Source organism: Myotis yumanensis, unplaced genomic scaffold (genome assembly GCF_028538775.1).
Source record: "Myotis yumanensis isolate MYYU_CA2020_CCGP unplaced genomic scaffold, mMyoYum1.0.hap1 SCAF_16, whole genome shotgun sequence".
Classification (NCBI taxonomy): Eukaryota; Metazoa; Chordata; class Mammalia; order Chiroptera; family Vespertilionidae; genus Myotis; species Myotis yumanensis.
In genome coordinates, this window is record NW_027223767.1 from 10386906 (window position 1) to 10404499 (window position 17594).

A 17594-nucleotide genomic window follows, 5' to 3' on the forward strand; every position below is an offset into this window, starting at 1 on the left:
GGTGCATGGGCCAATACTCCAACCACTGAGAAACACCAGCCAGGGCACCGGTCCTTTTTAAATATGAGATTTTTCTTTTTTGTGACCTGCAGATGTTTAGTTGTTCATTATACTGAGCCTCCTCTCTTGGTATTACATTAGAAGGTAAACAGGCATTAAGAATAAACATATTTTAAGTATTTGTTCTTTTCTTTGAAAACTGCTGCATCTTTTACAAGGCTTCCTCATAGAACTTCTGATAGCAAAAGAAGGCCAATTAATATTTTTTAAAAGTCAGTTTCCTACTCTCATTATTTTGTCTTTAGGTCACTACATTGTACCTTTCTACGGTGTTATGACAATTCATGATTATAATGTATAATAACCTTCATTATATGTATAATTAAAAGGTATAATCTGTGACATTACTACTACAGATTTACACGTGCTGAGGGTAGCATGGGCCTTCTATTTATCTCATTTTTTTTGGCAGACAGGAAGCAAGCAAGAATCTTGTCCATTAAAACTTAACAGAGATCTTACAAGAACACTATACAACCTATTTAAGAGAAACAATATAAAATGAATCAAATCTTGTTATCTAATAGGTTAAATTATTCAGCTGAACACTTCTGGACTTCAGATCCTGGGGAAGTTTCCCTCTGGCTTCCCTTATTTTGTAGTGAACATTGGATTGATTGCTTTAACACTACATCTTGAGCTAACTTTAAAATAATTTATAAAACACCTGGCCTTAATATATTATCCAATTATCTGCTAAAAGTTACAACCTATTAGTCCAATTCCACATTGTCATTTCATTTGGTTATTCATTTAATGAGGAAATGAATAAATAGGCAAATGTTTAGCAAGAGGTAGGAAAAGAAGGTAGAATATGATAACAGTAGCCAATCTTAGTTGTACCCTCACCTAATACTGACCATCCTGGAAAAACATGGGATTTCTTACGTTCCTTGGAACATTGCCCTCATTGCTTGGCTTACATTGAAATCTGCCCCTCCCTGAAAACAAAGCTTCCCTGGAAGCTCTCTTAAGAGATAACCATTATCCTCTCATGCTTTAAGACAGTGGTTCTCAACCTTCCTAATGCCAAGACCCTTTAATACAGTTCCTCATGTTGTGGTGACCCCCAATTTCATTGTTACAAATTGAACATAATTAAAGCATAGTGACTAATCACAAAAACAATATGTAGTTATACATGTGTTTTCCGATGGTCTTAGGCGACCCCTGTGAAAGGGTCGTTCGACCCCCAAAGGGGTCACAACCCACAGGTTGAGAACCGCTGCTTTAAGAACTCCTTAGTCCTGAGTTAGACACAAAATCACGCCTCACCCTCGGTCTCCACTGCTGCTTAAACTGTTTTAGAAGCTCTTCCTTCTTTGAGATTCATGCTATTTGGCTATTTCACATCTCTATCGCTATCATCTACTGACTTTTTGTCCCAAATAAGCTTCTATTTCTTATATATTTAAGGCCTGTCACCTATGTCGAGGTGCGGGGGGTTCCCATATAGGTGCTGCTCCTAAGTGGGACATGCACAGGTGGTCTGGACCATCCGCTTGAGGCTTGCGCCAATACCTTCTGGTCAGACACTTTCACAGAGACAGCACCAAGATTTGAGCCGAGCCAGAGAAATTACACACAGACAAACAGGTTAGATGCAAGCACACAGGGGGTTTATTTACCAGTTCCTGATGGGTCTCAGATGCTGGGAAGGATCCACCCAGCGGTGCTTGCTGACACACACAAAGGGGTAGACGGCACTGTTGGCTGCTGGCTCCTTCGTCGATTGACAGTTAATTGGGCAGAGTTTTGTGCTGGGAACCCAGACGTGAGCACACACAGGTCCTCATGCTCTGGCGACAGGAGAGCTATGAGCTGCTGGGTCGATCAGACTGTCTGATTATATACCCCTCTGTAGACATCGTCTTCGTTGGTGTGTGTGTTATCAGTGGCTGCCATATGTGGATCCACCCTGGATCTGCTAATCTATGAGTGTGTACAGGCTTTGGGCATTCCCATCAGATAGGTTGTTTACCAGTACTAGTGGGGTTACAAGGGTGCATTCTTGGGTCTCACACAGTATTCCTATATCTAACATTAGGCACTATAATAATTACTATAACAGTCCACACAGGGTTACATGCTTTAGGTCTTACATTCTAAGGTCCCAACATTAAGTACCATAAAAATTACTATAACACTTTTCATTCATCAAAGATTTTGGCACCTCTTCTCTCTTCATAGTCTTACCACATTCTTGGGAGACTTCAATGTCCACATGAATCATTCATCCGAAACACTGACTCTCACCCTCCACTGCCTTCTCTTCCATCTTCCTCTTCCACAACCTTACTCCCGAAAATATCCAAGCTTCAAAGTCACCAAACCAAACATCTCCTTCCTGATTTTCTAGCTTGCTTGTTGGGCTATTCCCAATATAACAGGTCTTCAACACCATCGACACTTCCATTATCCTTGCCTTTTACTTTTTTTCATTTTCAACAGCCGCTATTTTACTTTTATTTCTCTCCCAAGTAAGGACGCATTCATCATCTATCTTTTTGTCTACTTTCTTGACAACACTGTAAAATTCGTTGCCATTTCCTACCCCTCTATTTATACTTGAGTGTAAAAACACTACAGCTAAATGAATCTGATAATTTACTATTCCAAACTTCAGAGAAAATGGTACCACTATATATTCCCAACCACTAACCCACTGGGCCTTCAGTGCTGGAGTTACATTGTCAGCCTGCTCAATCACTGTATTTCTCTCTATTTGAAATCTTACCCACCCTCTTCAAATTTCCATTTGTCCCTTTGATTGTAGAAAATAATCTCACATCCTTCTTAAAAGAAAAAGTAGATGCCATTGGATGAAAATGGTCTTACATTTCTACTGCCAAGCCATCTTCTTCCTTTCACTGTGGAGGTCTCTCCTCCAATTTAGGGCCAGCTCCTCTGAATTTCATCACTTTTCTCAGACTTAGTATATTTATAGAATGGACCATGCTTTTCCTTCACTTTTATTCCAATCTTTCCCACTCTACTGGACCCTTTCGTAAGCTCTCCTTTAATCCTATTTTCTCTAGTTATTGTCTCATTTCCCTTCTTTCCAACAAAATTTCTCAAGAATTGTGGGAACACTTTGTCTCCATTTACTCACCTCCCTCCTTCTCTTCTACTGACTCCAATCTGGCTTTTGCTCCCACCACTCTATCTACATGGATTTCACATGATCCTATGACTTCTTTGCTGCTAAATCAAATGAATACTTCTCAATCCTTAATTAAATCGACCTTCCAATTGCATATTATACATCTGGTCATTCTCTCTTCTTTTTAATTTTTTAAAATCCTCACACAAGGCTGTGTTTTTATTGATTTTAGAGAGAGAGGAAGGGATAATGGGAGAGAGAAAAAGAAACATTGATCAGTTCCACCTATATGCACCCCAACCACCCTAACCGGGGATTGAACTCACATCCTTTCTTATCTCTCCTTCTCAGTTATTCCATCCTGGCTTATCTCTCCTGTTCTCTCAAGTTATTACATCTTGTTCTCTCTCTCCCTCCCTCTCATTTATTGCATCTTTTCTTTTCTTGTTTTTAAATTTAAATTCTTTATTGTTTAACGTATTACATAAGTTTCCTTTTCCCCCCATTGACCACTCCCCGGCTGCTCCCACCCCCCAGCACATGCCCTCACCACCATCACACACACCCCATCAGTGTCCATTGGTTATACTTATATGCATGCATACAAGTCCTTTGGTTGATCTCTTACCCCCTCACCCCTGCCTTCCCTCATAGGTTGGACAGTCTGTTCGATGTTTCTATGATTCTGGTTCTATTTTTGTTCATCAGTTTATGTTGTTCATTATATTCCACAAATGAGTGAGATCATGTGATATTTATCTTTCTCTGACTGACTTATTTTACTTAGCATAATGCTTTCCAGTTCCATCTATGCTGTTGCAAATGGTAAGAATTCCTTCTTTTTTACAGCAACATAGTATTCCATTGTGTAGATGTACCACCGTTTTCTAATCCACTCATCTACTGATGGGCACTTAGGCTGTTTCCAAATCTTAGCTATGGTAAACTTTGCTGCTATGAACATAGGGGTGCATATATCCTTTCTGATTGGTGTTTCTGTTTTCTTGGACTATATTCCTAGAAGTGGGATCACTGGGTCAAATGGAAGTTCCATTTTTAATTTTTTGAGGAAACGCCATACTGTTTTCCACAGTGGATGCACCAGTCTGCATTCACACCAGCAGTGCAAAAGGGTTCCTTTTTCTCTGAATCCTCTCCAGCACTTGTTTGATTTGTTGACGATAGCCATTCTGATAGATGTGAGATGGTAACTCATGGTCATTTTGATTTGCATCTCTCAGATGATTAGTGACTTTGAGCATGTTTTCATATGTCTCATGGCCTTCTGTATGTCCTCTTTCAAAAAGTGTCTATTTCGGTCCTTTGCCCATTTTTTTAATTGGATTGTTAATCTTCTTTTTGTTAAGTTGTATGAGTTTGCTATAAATTTTGGAGATTAAACTCTTATCTGAGATAACATTGGCAAATATGTTCTCCCATGCAGTGGCTCTCTCATTGTTTTGTTAATGGCTTCTTTTGTTGTGCAAAAGCTTTTTATTTGAATGTAGTCCTATTTGTTTATTTTCTCCTTAGTTTCTATTGCCCTAGGAGCTCTGTCAGTAAAGATATTGCTACGACAAATGTCTGCTATTTTTCTGCCTATGGCTTCTTCTAGGACTTTTATGGTTTCCTATCTTACGTTTAAGTCCTTTGTCCATTTTGAGTTTATTTTTGTGTATGGTGTAAGTTGGTGGTCTAGTTTAATTTTTTGCATGTATCTGTCCAATTTTCCCAGCACCATTTATTGAAGAGACTGTCTTGACTGCATAGTATGCTCTTGCCTTCTTTGTCAAATATTAAGTGAGCATAATGGCTTGGGTCAATATCTGGGTTCTCTGTTCTGTTCCATTGGTCTAGATGTCTGTTTTTGTGCCAATACCAGGCAGTTTTGTGAACAGTGGCTTTGTAATATTGCTTGATATCTGGTATTGTAATCCCTCCAACTTTGTTTTTCTTTCTAAAGATTGCTGCAGCTATTCAGGATATTTTTTTACTCCAGATGAATTTTTGGAGAGTTTGTTCTAGGTCAGTGATGGCGAACCTATGACAAGTGTGTCAGAGGTGACACGCAAACTCATTTTTTTGGTTGATTTTTCTTTGTTAAATGGCATTTAAATATATAAAATAAATATCAAAAATATAAGTCTTTGTTTTACTATGGTTGCAAATATAAAAAAATTTCTATATGTGACACAGCACCAGAGTTAAGTTAGGGTTTTTCAAAATGCTGATACACCGAACTCAAAAGGTTCGCCATCACTCTTCTAGGTCTTTGAAGTATGCCATTGGTATTTTAATGGGGATTGCATTGAATCTATAGATTGCTTTGGGTAATATGGACATTTTAATGATGTTGATTCTTCTAATCCATGAACACACTATACTCTCCTATTTGTTTATGTCTTCCTCTATCTTTTTTTTTTTCAGCGTCCTGTAATTTTCTGAGTATAGGTCATTTACCTCCTTGGTTAAATTTATTCCTGGGTATCTTAATTTTCTTGTTGCAATGGTAAATGGAATTTTTTTTAGTTTCTCTTTCTGTGAGTTCATTATCTATAATAATAAAAGCATAATGCAAATCGACCAAACGACTGAACAGTAGAACGACTGTCCAGAAGACCTTCTGGACGACCACGTTATGACGCACACTGGTGCCAGGCCAGCCAAGGCGGGTGCAATGTGACTGGTGGGGGGGCGGCTGCCATTGCCCCACAATCACCCTGCAGAGGGAGGCCCAGGACATCGGCCAGCAGGGCGATCAATAAGGGGGCTCTGAGATTTCCCCAAAGAGAGAGGCCCAGGCCACCCTCTGAGGGGGCAATCGATAGAGATGGAAGGCTCCGCGATCAATCGCCCTGTAGAGGGAGGCCCAGGACATTGGCTGGAGAGCAGTCGATGGGGGGGAAGGGAGACTTTGTGATCACCCCAAAGAGGGAGGCCCAGGCCACCCTCTGTGGGGCGAACAACCGGGGGGCTCTGTGGAACCAGGGGGGTGTGACAGTGGACACAGGCAGCACCAGGCCAAGGAGGGTACAGGCAGGGGGTGGGGCCATGAGGCAGCTGGAGTCATGAGGCAGCCAGGGCTATGAGGGTCCCAGCAGCTGGGGCTGCGAAGGCCTACCCTTGCTCAAATTTTGTGCATTGGGCCTCTAGTTGGTGTGTAAAAAAGCCATAGATTTCTGGGTGTTAATTTTGTATCCTGCTACATTGCCGAATTCATTTATTAGTTCTAGTATTTTTTTGATGGAGTCTTTAGGGTTTTCTATGTACAATATCATGTCTTCTGCAAATAATGACAATTTTACTTCTTCTTTTCCAACTTGGATGCCTTTTATTTCTTCTTCTTGTCTGATTGCTTTGGCTAGCACTTCCAGTACTATGCCAAACAGGAGTGGTGAAAGTGGGCATCCCTGCCTTGTTCCTGTTCTTAGGGAAAATGGTTTTAGTTTTTGCCCATTGAGTATGTTGGCTGTAGGTTTGTCATATAGGCTTTTATTATGATGAAGTACGATCCCTCTATTCCCACTTTGCTGAGAGTTTTTATCAGGAAAGGGTGTTGGATTTTGTCAAATGCCTTCCCTGCATCAATTGATGATTATGGGTTTTTGTCTCTCAATTTGTTTATGTTATGTATCACATTTATTGATTTGCAGATATTATACGAGCCTTGCATCCCTGGAATAAATCCCACTTGGTCATGGTGTATAATCTTTCTAATGTAATGCTAGATCCAATTTGCTAAAGTTTTGTTGAGGAGTTTAGCATCTATGTTCATCAGGGATATTGGCCTGTAATTCTCTTTGTGGTGTCTTTATCTGGTTTGGGATTAGGGTTATGCTGGCTTCATAGAAAGAGCTTGGAAGTGTGCCTTCCTCTTGAATTGTTTTAGAATAGTCTGAGAAGAATAAGTTTTAGTTCTTCATTGAATGTTTGGTAAACTCTCCTGTGAAGCCGTCTGGCCCTGGGCTTTTGTTTGCTGGAAGCTTTTTGATGACTGCTTCAATTTCCTCCTTAGTTATCAGCCTGTTGAGATTTTTTTATTTTTCCTGATTGAGTTTTGGAAGGTTGTGTTTTTCTAGGAATATGTCCATTTCCTCTAGGTTGTTTAGTTTGTTGGAGTAGAGTTGTTCATAGTATTTTTTTTTTTTTTTACAATATTTTGTATTTCTGTGGAGTTGGTTGTTATTTTGCCTCTTTCATTTCTGATTTTGGTTGTTACCTCTCTCTTTGCTTCTTGGTGAGCCTGGCTAGAGAATCATCAATCTTGTTTATCCTTTCAAAGAACCAGCTCTTGGTTTCATTGATTTTTTTGTATTTTTTTTTTGTCTCTATGTCATTTATTTCTGCTCTGATCTTTATTATCTCCTTCCTTCTGTTCACGCTGGGCTTTTCTTGTTGCTCTCTTTCTAATTCTTTAAGTTGTAGAGTTAGATAATTACCAGTTTTTCTTGTTTTTTTGAGGTAGGCCTGTAATGCTATGAACTTCCCTCTTAGAACTGCTTTCACTGTGTCCCATAGGTTTTAGATTGTTGTGTTTTCATTATCATTCATTTCCAGGATGGTTTTAATTTCTTCTTTAATCTCTTTGGTAACCCAATAATTGTTTAATAACATGCAATTTAGCCTCCAAGTGTTTGAACTTTTTTTATTGTTTTTATTGTAGTTGGTTCCTAATATTATGCCATTGTGGTCTGCAAAGATGCTTAATATAATTTCCATCTTGAATTTGGAGAGACTTTGCCTGTGACCCATTATGTGGTCTACCTTTGAAAATGTCCCATGTGCACTTGAGAAGAATGTATATTCTGTAGCTTTGGGGTAAAATGTTTTGAAGATGTCAATTAAGACCATCTGATCTAGTGAGTCATTTAGGATTGCTATTTGCTGATTTTTTTGTCTAGAGCATTTATTCAGTGATGTCAGTGGGTATTAAAGTCCCCTACTATAATCATATTGCAGTCGAACTCTCCCTTGATATCTTCCAGAAGTTTTTTTTATGTATTTTGGTGCTCCTGCATTGGGTGTATATATGTTTACCAGAGTTATATCCTCTTATTGTATTGATCCCTTTAGTATTATGAAGTAGCCTTCCTTATTTTTTGTTATGGCCTTCACTCTGAGGTCTATTTTGTCAGATATAAGTATTGCTACCCCAGCTTTTTTTTCTTCATTTCCATTTGCCTAAAAAATATTTTTCCATCCCTTCACTTTCAGTCTGTGTGAGTCTCTTGTTCTGAGGTGGGTCTCTTATAGACAGCATATATATGGGTCATGTTTTCTTATCCATTCAGCCACTCAATGTCTTTTGATTGGAGAAATTAGGACATTTACATTTAAAGTTATTATTGATAGGTATTTGTTTGTAGCCATTTTTATTTTTTATGCCTGTGTTCCTTCTCCCCCGCCCCCTTTTTTTTTCTTTTTACAACAGTCCCTTTAACATTTCTTGAATTGCTGGCTTGGTAGTGATAAACTCCCTTAGCCTTTTTTATTTTGTCTGTAAAGGTTCTGATTTCCCCTTCAATTTTGAATGATAGCCTTGCTGGAAAGAGTATTCTTGGATTCAGTCCCTTGCTTTGCACCACTTTGTATATTTCATTCCATTCCTTTCTGGCCTGATGTGTTACTGTTGAGAAATCATTTGATAATCTAATGGGAGCTCCCTTGTAGGTAACTCTCTGTATCTCTCTTGCAGCCTTTAAGATTCTCTCTTCATTGTTAACATTTTCCATTGTAATTATGACATGTCTTGGTGTTGGTCTTTTGGGGTTCATCTTGTTTGGGACTCTCTGTGCTTGTGTAACTTTTTCTTCCCAAAATTGGGGAAGTTTTCTGACATTATTTCTTCAAATAGGTTTTCTAACCCTTGCTCCTCTTGTTATTCTGGCACCCTTATTATACATATGTTGCTTCGTGTCATGTTGTACCAAAGCTCCCTCAGGCTCTCTTTCTGTCTTCTAATTTTTTTCTCCAATTGCAGTTCAGGTTGTGTTTTGCTTCCCTGTCTTCTAATTCGTTAATTCGGTACTCTGCTTCTTCTAGTCTACTGTTGAAAGCTTCCATATTGTTTTTTTTATTGTAGCTATATCACTCTTTATTTCCTTCTGATTCTTACAGGTTGTTGATTTTCTCATCCATCTGGTTTATGAATCCTATCACCCTTATTCTGAATTCTTTTTCTGACATATTGCATGCCTCCATTTCATTTAGTTCCTTTCTGGCGATTTCTCCTTTTATTTCCTTTGGGGGTTTTTCTTCTTTCTCCCCATTTTTGCTCTCACGAAAGGATCTAGGTGCCACATCGCATGGGGCCTGAGGCTGCAACAATGGGCATGGTGGCGGGTTGCACAGCTGCTCCTCAGGTGGTTGCGGGCAGCGGCTGCTTGTGGGGCAGCAGCTCCTCGCTCAGTCGTGGGCAGCAGCTGCTCCTCCCAGATAAAATATTGATCAGCTAATAATTTATTCCCACTGCCCAGAGGAGCTGGGGGGCAAGGAGACATCAACTGCAATGAAAACGGGGCTTCCTGGGTGCTGATAGAGTTCAACTTCTTGATCTGGTTGGATGCTTGGTTACTGCCTCAATCCCCAGCCCTGGTTAGGGTGCATGGGGAAGGCAAAAAAATGGATATGTCTCACATCAATGTTTCTTGCTCTGTTTTTAACCCCCACCCCCAACTTCCACTCTCTCTAAAAAAATCAATGGAAAAATATCCTTGGGTGAGGATTAACAAAAAAAAAAAAAAAAAAAAAAGGCACTGTTAGAGCGGCCTGCCACGGCACCCACCCAGCACCTCTCACAGTGGCTTCTGGGCCTCTCTATTGCATCCTTTCTTATCTCTCCTCTCCAATTACTGCATCTGTCTTATCTCTTCTGTTCAGTTATTCCATCTTATCTTATGTCTCCTACTCAGTTAATGCATCTTACCTTATCTCTCCTCTTCAGTTAATACATGTCTTACCTCTCCTGTTACTCAAAGCAAGTTCAAATTTTAGAGTGATAAGTCATATAGTCATCACTGACTTTATCATTATCAATATCTGTACCTTCACAAAAATCCCAATTTCAAGCATGCCATTCAGCCTCTGCACAAATTACCAAAGCATATAAGGAGAAATAGATAATCTGAATAGGCATATATCTATTAAAGAAATTAATCAGTAATTAATAAGCTTTCCCAAGAAAATACCAGGCCCAAATGTTTTTATTAGTTAATTCTACCAATCATTTAAGAGAAATTATACCAATTTGCCACAATGTCTTTAAGAAAATAAAAACAAAGAGATTTTCAAACTCATTCTGTGAGTCCAATAACAAAACAAGATAAAGACATTACAAGGCAGAAAAACTACAAACCAATATATATCATGAACATAGATGCAAAAATCCCCAACAAAATATTAGAAAACTATATCCAACAGTATATAAAAAGCATTACACACCACAACCAAGAAGGATTTATTTCATTCGATCTCTATCCAATATCTCCTTTGTTCCAGCTCACCTACTCCAGATATTCCATCCCTGCAATTCTTTGACATCATCACAACTGCCTATCCATTGACCCATACCACTTTTTCATTGTTCTATGTCTTCTCATATTCTCATTTCTTCCTGTTCCAAGCTTAACTTTCATGGTTTAGTATTATAATCACTCACTTAACTCCTTTGCCCCCTCTCCCTATATTCCACTCTTCATCTTTTCTATGGTCACCTCCAAGCAACTAAAGTTGCTGGAGAAAAACATACAAGTCTCCTGAACTGATCTCATTTAACTCCATGATTATAACAGTATTTCTGGGCAAGCCTTCAAAATGAACTTCACATCTTCTATCTGTATATTCACTACATCTCCTCCACTGCCCTTCTCTCAGCCAAAGATCTTGCCTCATACTTCATCTATACTAATAAAAGTCTAAGTGGTCCTTATGCCCTTGCACGTGACGTCGCCACAAGATGGCCGCACGCACAGTGGAGGTGGGGCCCAGCGGTCGCTCCACGCAGTGAGGCCTGGGCATCCCATGGCTCCACATGGCACAGAGAAGGCTGGTCTGGGTGTCTCCGCCATCTCACGCAGAGGAGGCGGGTCCCAGCGTCTCCACTGTTTCACACAGAGGAGGTAGGTCACGGCAGGGGAGGGCAGTTGTGGGTGATCAGGCCAGCATGGGAGGGCAGTTGGGGGTGATCAGGCCGACAGGGGAGAGCAGTTGGGGGTGATCGGACTGGCAGGGGAGGGCAGTTGTGGATGATCAGGCCAGCAGGGGAGGGCAGTTGGGGGTGGTCAGGCTGGCAGGGGAGGGCAGTTGGGGGCGGTAAGGCTGGCAGGGGAGCAGTTAGCGTCAATCAGGCCAGCAGGGGAGCGGTTCGACTGGCAGAAAGAAGTAGTTAGGGGCAATCAGGCAGGCTGGCAGGCGAGCAGTTAGGAGCCAGAGGTCCTCGATTGTGAGAGGGATGTCCTAAACCGGCAGTCGGACCGCCCTCAAGGTGTCGCAGACTGGAGAGGATGCAGGCCGGGTTGAGGGACACCACCCCCCACCCAGTACACAAATTTCATGCACTGGGCCTCTAGTTAAGAAAATAAAAGCAAGCAAATAGAAATTCCTTCATCTTTCCACCATCAAATCTACCACTAACATGCATGCTGTCCTCACTCTCTGTCTTCTTGCCTAATACATGAGGTGTCCCTGCTTCCACCAGAGTCCAACCTTTCCACCTGGCCTCTGGACTCCAACCTCTTTTGCCTGTGTCCCACAATTATCCCTTCCCTCTCTTGCATCATTTTGACTAACTCTAGGATTCTTGTCCTCAGCACAAATATGGTCTCTCCCATCTTTTAAAAAAGCTTCCCGTGGCCCCATGTCTACTTCAAAATACCACTTCATATTTAGCCACCCTTCTTAACAATCCTTTCTCTAACCTTTATTATGAGATATAATATTTGCCCCTACCTGTTGAATCTCCCCCAGACTTGGGACTCTCAGAATCTCCACATATTATAGAACAGAGACTGCAGCCTCCCTTCCACATTCCAACTTCCTTACCCATAGAACTCATGAGCATAATAAAAAGATTGTTTTAAGCCTTATGTGTGGGGTAATTTTTTATGTAGCTACTGGAACTGGAACATGTCCCAAACCACCATTATATTCCATCTACATTATGGAAATTGCCTACTCCCTGCTCCCCCTTGTTGTCTAAAATCTACATTCAGCACAGGAATCTGAGTGGTTCTTTTAAACCTTCAGTCAGACTACATTGCTCCACTTCCTAAATTTCTTCCCTGGTTTATCTCAGTCAGATTATAAAAGCCAAAGTCTCCATAAGATCTTACATTATCTGACTCTCCCTACCTCATTTCCGACTCTCTCCCCCTTGTCCATTTTGCTCCCATTTTCCTTGCTATTCCTTAAACAGGTGTACTCCCACCTCAGGGACTTGCGGTTTCTGATCCCTTTGCCTGAAATACTCTTTTTCTAGATATCGATACTGCTTGTATTTTCACTTCCCTCAAACTTCTACCCAAATGTCACCATATTGTAGAAGCTGGCTTGGTACAATACTCCCTTTCCCCTTTACTCTGCTTTATTTTTCTCTTTAGCACTTACTGCTAAATTGTTTATTGACTTATTTGTTTGTGTATGTCTGCCTCCATTCACTGAAATTGCCTTGAGGACATGGGCTTTGCCAATTTTTATAGCAACATCCTATGCTAGGGCAGGGCTGACATGTAGTGGACATTGAACAAATATATATTGAATAAGCAAATGAGTGAATGACTGCACCCACATGTTAGAATGAGAATTCTAAAGTGTAGCAAGCAGTTGACTTAAAAATAAAAATACAGCTGCTTTTCAGTAGTGATGACTCATTGGAGTCCCAGAGAAATTTAAAAGAAGACAAACAAGGTGTCCAGCACGACAATATCACCTCAGTAAAACTACTGAAGTCATACTGTCATGCTGGACACCACAGAAATTAGGACATAAGCATTTCTCCAACCTAGTTGCCAACTGTATTTTTTAAAACACAACTTATATAAGAAAAACATCACAACAACAAAAATAATCTTGTTCACTGACATTTCCTAAACACCATCTATCCTCAGCCCTTTACTACCACTTTGACTCCCTGGGCATATTTGGGAGAATTATCAGCATGCCATTGTGACCTTTACCTCTAATACGAAATGTCTGCTTCAGCAGCCCATGGTAACACTATACTAAGACTTTTAAACATGTGTCTGTGTGTGTGTATAAATTAAATGAGATTACATATAAATTGGGTATCGTTTCCATTTACAATATAGTAAAAGAATCTATAATACATATATTACTTATATAAGTATTATATTCTATAAATTACTTATGTAATCTAATTTAATTCATACAACTCTATAAAGTGAATATTAGGTTTTCACCAGATTTATGTATTTAATTGATAAAGATCACAGAAGACTATAATATTTCCAAATCTTGAGGATAACGAGGGAGAAATGCTAGAAGAAGCTTTTATCCAGACTGCTTAAATATGGCATCCAAAATCACTCTCCTTCCTACCCATACCTACTCATAAAGAACCACACACATACAAGAAGACTTAGTGTAGTTTCCTGTATTTCCAATGTAGGCAGTCATTAGAAAAGCAAGTGTGAGAGAAAGTCTTCTCCCTCATCCACGCTCTGCAGGGTTCCCTGAGCGACTCCTGGTGGTCCATGCCAATCTCTACTACAGTATCACTGTCTTGTTTTAGAGAGTTCAAGATCTGAATGATCAGTCTATCTGCGATTGGGCAGAGTCCCCATTAGCCAGAGCTGAATAATTCAGCCTAAGCGTCTTGATCTCATCCACAGTTTATTTTATCTTTCAGTTCCAAAAGTAGTACATGTTTGATAACATTTATGTCTATAATTTAGATATTAACTTGCAAAAGAAGTAAAAGTAAGTGAGTCATCAAAATCTTAAGTTAAATAAAAACCAGAAGATGTTTCTTCTTTCTGGATTAGACCCTAACATTTTGGTAAGTCACTAGACTTCTGTGAATAATTTCCATGGAGATTAAAAAAAAGAGTCTGACCAACTATTCCACAGTATGTGTCAAAAGAAATAAAAGGTAGAAAAGGTTCAAGCTGTTATGTGTTAAAGAAAAATTTTAGTTAATAGGATGTATAAAAACTGTGATCACATTAATCAGTAATTTAACCTAGCCAAAGACAGTTGAATCACACCAGATCTTAGGGACACACTGAGAGTAGATAGATTTCCTGTCATATTCAGCAACAGCTGTATACGTGGCAAAACCACCAAAATCCAATTCACAAGTATCTTGCTCATATGTGATAACCCACTCACCTTCTCATTGCACAGAGTATTGTGGATAACAGGTCTTTCCTCCCACCATAAATAAAAATATGTAGTACCCACCTCATTAAAGCTACCGCTAGCCATGAGGATTTTCCCGTGAACTAGGAATGCACATTTGTGTCTCTTTCCATTACGCAGTGGAAACATGCATGGAACGTCACACGGCACTCTGCTATCCCCTCAGTGCAAACATATGAGTTGGAGATATCCATGGCAAGAACTCCAGAAAAGGAACAGAGGTGTTTATATCTATTCTAAATCCTTTACTGCTCCCCCACTGCTCCATTACCACCCTAATCTAAGAATTCACTTTCTCTTTCATGTTTAGACTTCAGACTTTAAAAAAAATCTATCGCCTGTGTTTCCAAAATCCGGACCTAGGCGAGGAATTGTGCCTTAATATCTATCACTCACTGCTTCCAATTAAAGTGTTGGATCTAAAATTCATCGCAGCTTCTCAATGGCTCTAAGTGCTAACAAATCAATTAGTCCGAAACTCCTCACGTCAGGCACATTCTGCCAGGCCAATTTTATACACAGGAGAGTAAGTGGGAACCTGGCTTGGAATTCTGCGATGAATGATGCAAAAGCAAAGCTGGAGAAACAGCCTCAGAAGCCCTGAATCCCCATCCCCTATCAAATGCCTATTAAAAAAAATCCAGATCATCCTCTGTCAAATTATTTATGGGTGACAACAAATATTTCTAATTATATCCATTCACAGCCACAGTCAGTGAATATTGTGCAAAGAGATTGCCAAAAAAAACATTTTGCCAAGTAGGTTCCTAGCTAGGACAGCTGAGGCGGTTGCTGTGTTTGCAGAATGGCTCTATAAAAGTGGAACCGAGGTGCCTCTGTCCTGTCCCTCCTCAAAATTCCTTAAGGTATGTATACGTGGAAGAGAACTTGCTAGTTTTACATTCCTGGTAATTATTCACTTAAGGGAGATTGTTGTTTCCAAAATTTTCCAAATTTTAACTTTTCTTTGCAACATTTCTTAAGATGACATTGTGCAAAATAATTACTAGTATTTTGTGATTAAATGAAAACAAAAATAAAAGAATTCCCATTCTCTTGTGTTTCTTTCAACAGTAGTTGTCTGCTTTGAGCCTGTCACCTTCTTCATCTGGTAACACGAGAGGTAAGCGTAATCTACTACTACACTCTGAAGAACAAAGGGATATCTGTATTGCTGGTCTTAAAGAGCTAACATTTTATATCTTAGTTTAGTAATGGGAATAGTATACAAGGAGCAGCTTCTCTTTAAAAATGGCGTCTCATAAAATTTGAACTGTTCAGACCATTTAACCACATAAAATGTAATGACTCTTGTCTTTTACATGTGTTAGAACTTCAGAAAGAATACAACGATCACATGTAACATTTCATGTGTGCTACTACTACAACTTGAACAGTAAGGACATATCAGAGAGATGGAATGGTCATATCAACCAACAATGGGTTGATCTGAAAGTCAAAATTTCTAGGTGCCAGTCCAGGTTTTTCACTGACTCCAGTTGCCTGGTCAAGCCAGTTGGCATTTATGTATCGTGAAATAGGGTGTTGCAGTGGAATTAGCACTAAGAAGTCCTAATGTGAACTTAGGAGAACGGGACTCATGTCTGGGCACTACCACTTACACCTCTGTGTCACTGAATGACCCTTCCCCTTTCTGAGCCTGTTTCCTTACCAGTAAAATGAGGAGGCTGGGGGACTGTTAAGGTCTCTCTGGCTCTTGCCATCTATGATCTGTCAGTGGTTTTCCAGGGTCTCCTCCCATAGAACCAAACACATTTAATGGACCTCCCCCAACTCTATGTATTGGGATCTGTACTTTTTGTATTGTGTTAGAAATATGCATAATGATGCAAACCTACTACACATTTAATAATTATTTTTTTAAAGTTTATATTTAAATACACAGCTATGTTCATTTATAAAATAATAGAAAACACTGCTTTGTGTAGGAGTGTTGCTTGTTGAACTTGAGGCAATTACTACCGTGCAGGTGAATTCAAGGACTTGTTGCAACAAGCCTGAGGATCTTGGGGGCTTGTAAGCCACAAACTTGGAAATGACTGATTTTGACACGAGACGGGAATGGTAATGTCCTTTCTGTGTTTTGTGGATACGCTGTATATGGTCATCTCTACATGGTAGTTAATTCAAAACTGCCTGATGCAAAAACAAATCTATAAACAAAAAAATAATGTAACAGAATAACATTTCTCTTTTGAAGAAAAATACAAACCCTAACACTAACTGTTCCAATATCTGTCCCCTGAAAATGTCTAAATTTCACTGTGTCTTCAAGAGACTTTTATAAGTATGAACTACACTGATTTCAGAGATACAGTATGGAGCAAAGTTGACATCTAACAGTGCAAGATGAGAGGAAGTTTTGATCAAGACTCCTTCTGGAAAGTTTATAAAAGGTTGACACTGTTGTCATTGTTGACAATCAAGGCACTGCTTTCCACAAACCACCCTCTTCTACTCCATAAAGGCCACCTTCTTTAACTCATCCTGTCCTTGCCATCAGGGCAAGAGGACTTATTTTCTCACAATTAATTTGTCAGTGGGAAAAAATTAAGTTTATTTTGGCTTGAAACTTTATACTGAATATTTCAGAAAAGATATTTAGGGGATTGGTATTTTTTAAATAAGAAGAGGGGGAAGAGAGAGATTGAAAGAGACCTAAAACAATAAGAATCAGATAAAAAGGATCTGTATGCTAAAGTCCAGCTAAAAACAAAGAGAAGTATAGACTAAAAGTATACAATCACTACAAAAATTTTATTAAAACTTCAGATGCTTTTCTCCAACAACTTTTTAAAGTCATCTTTTGTTTAGACACTATTTCTGACTTCTGCACAATTTAAGAACTAATAAAAGATAACTTTGACTTAGGGTAAAATCATTGGTTGGATTTTCAGCTTTATTTTACTTACTCCCCCTTTAATTATCTAATACTTGTCAGTTAACTAGGACTTTTGTTGATTAGATGCTTTCAACCTAGAAAATGTCCTCAAAGAACAGATGTACATCTAACTTTAATATCTTTTTACATGCA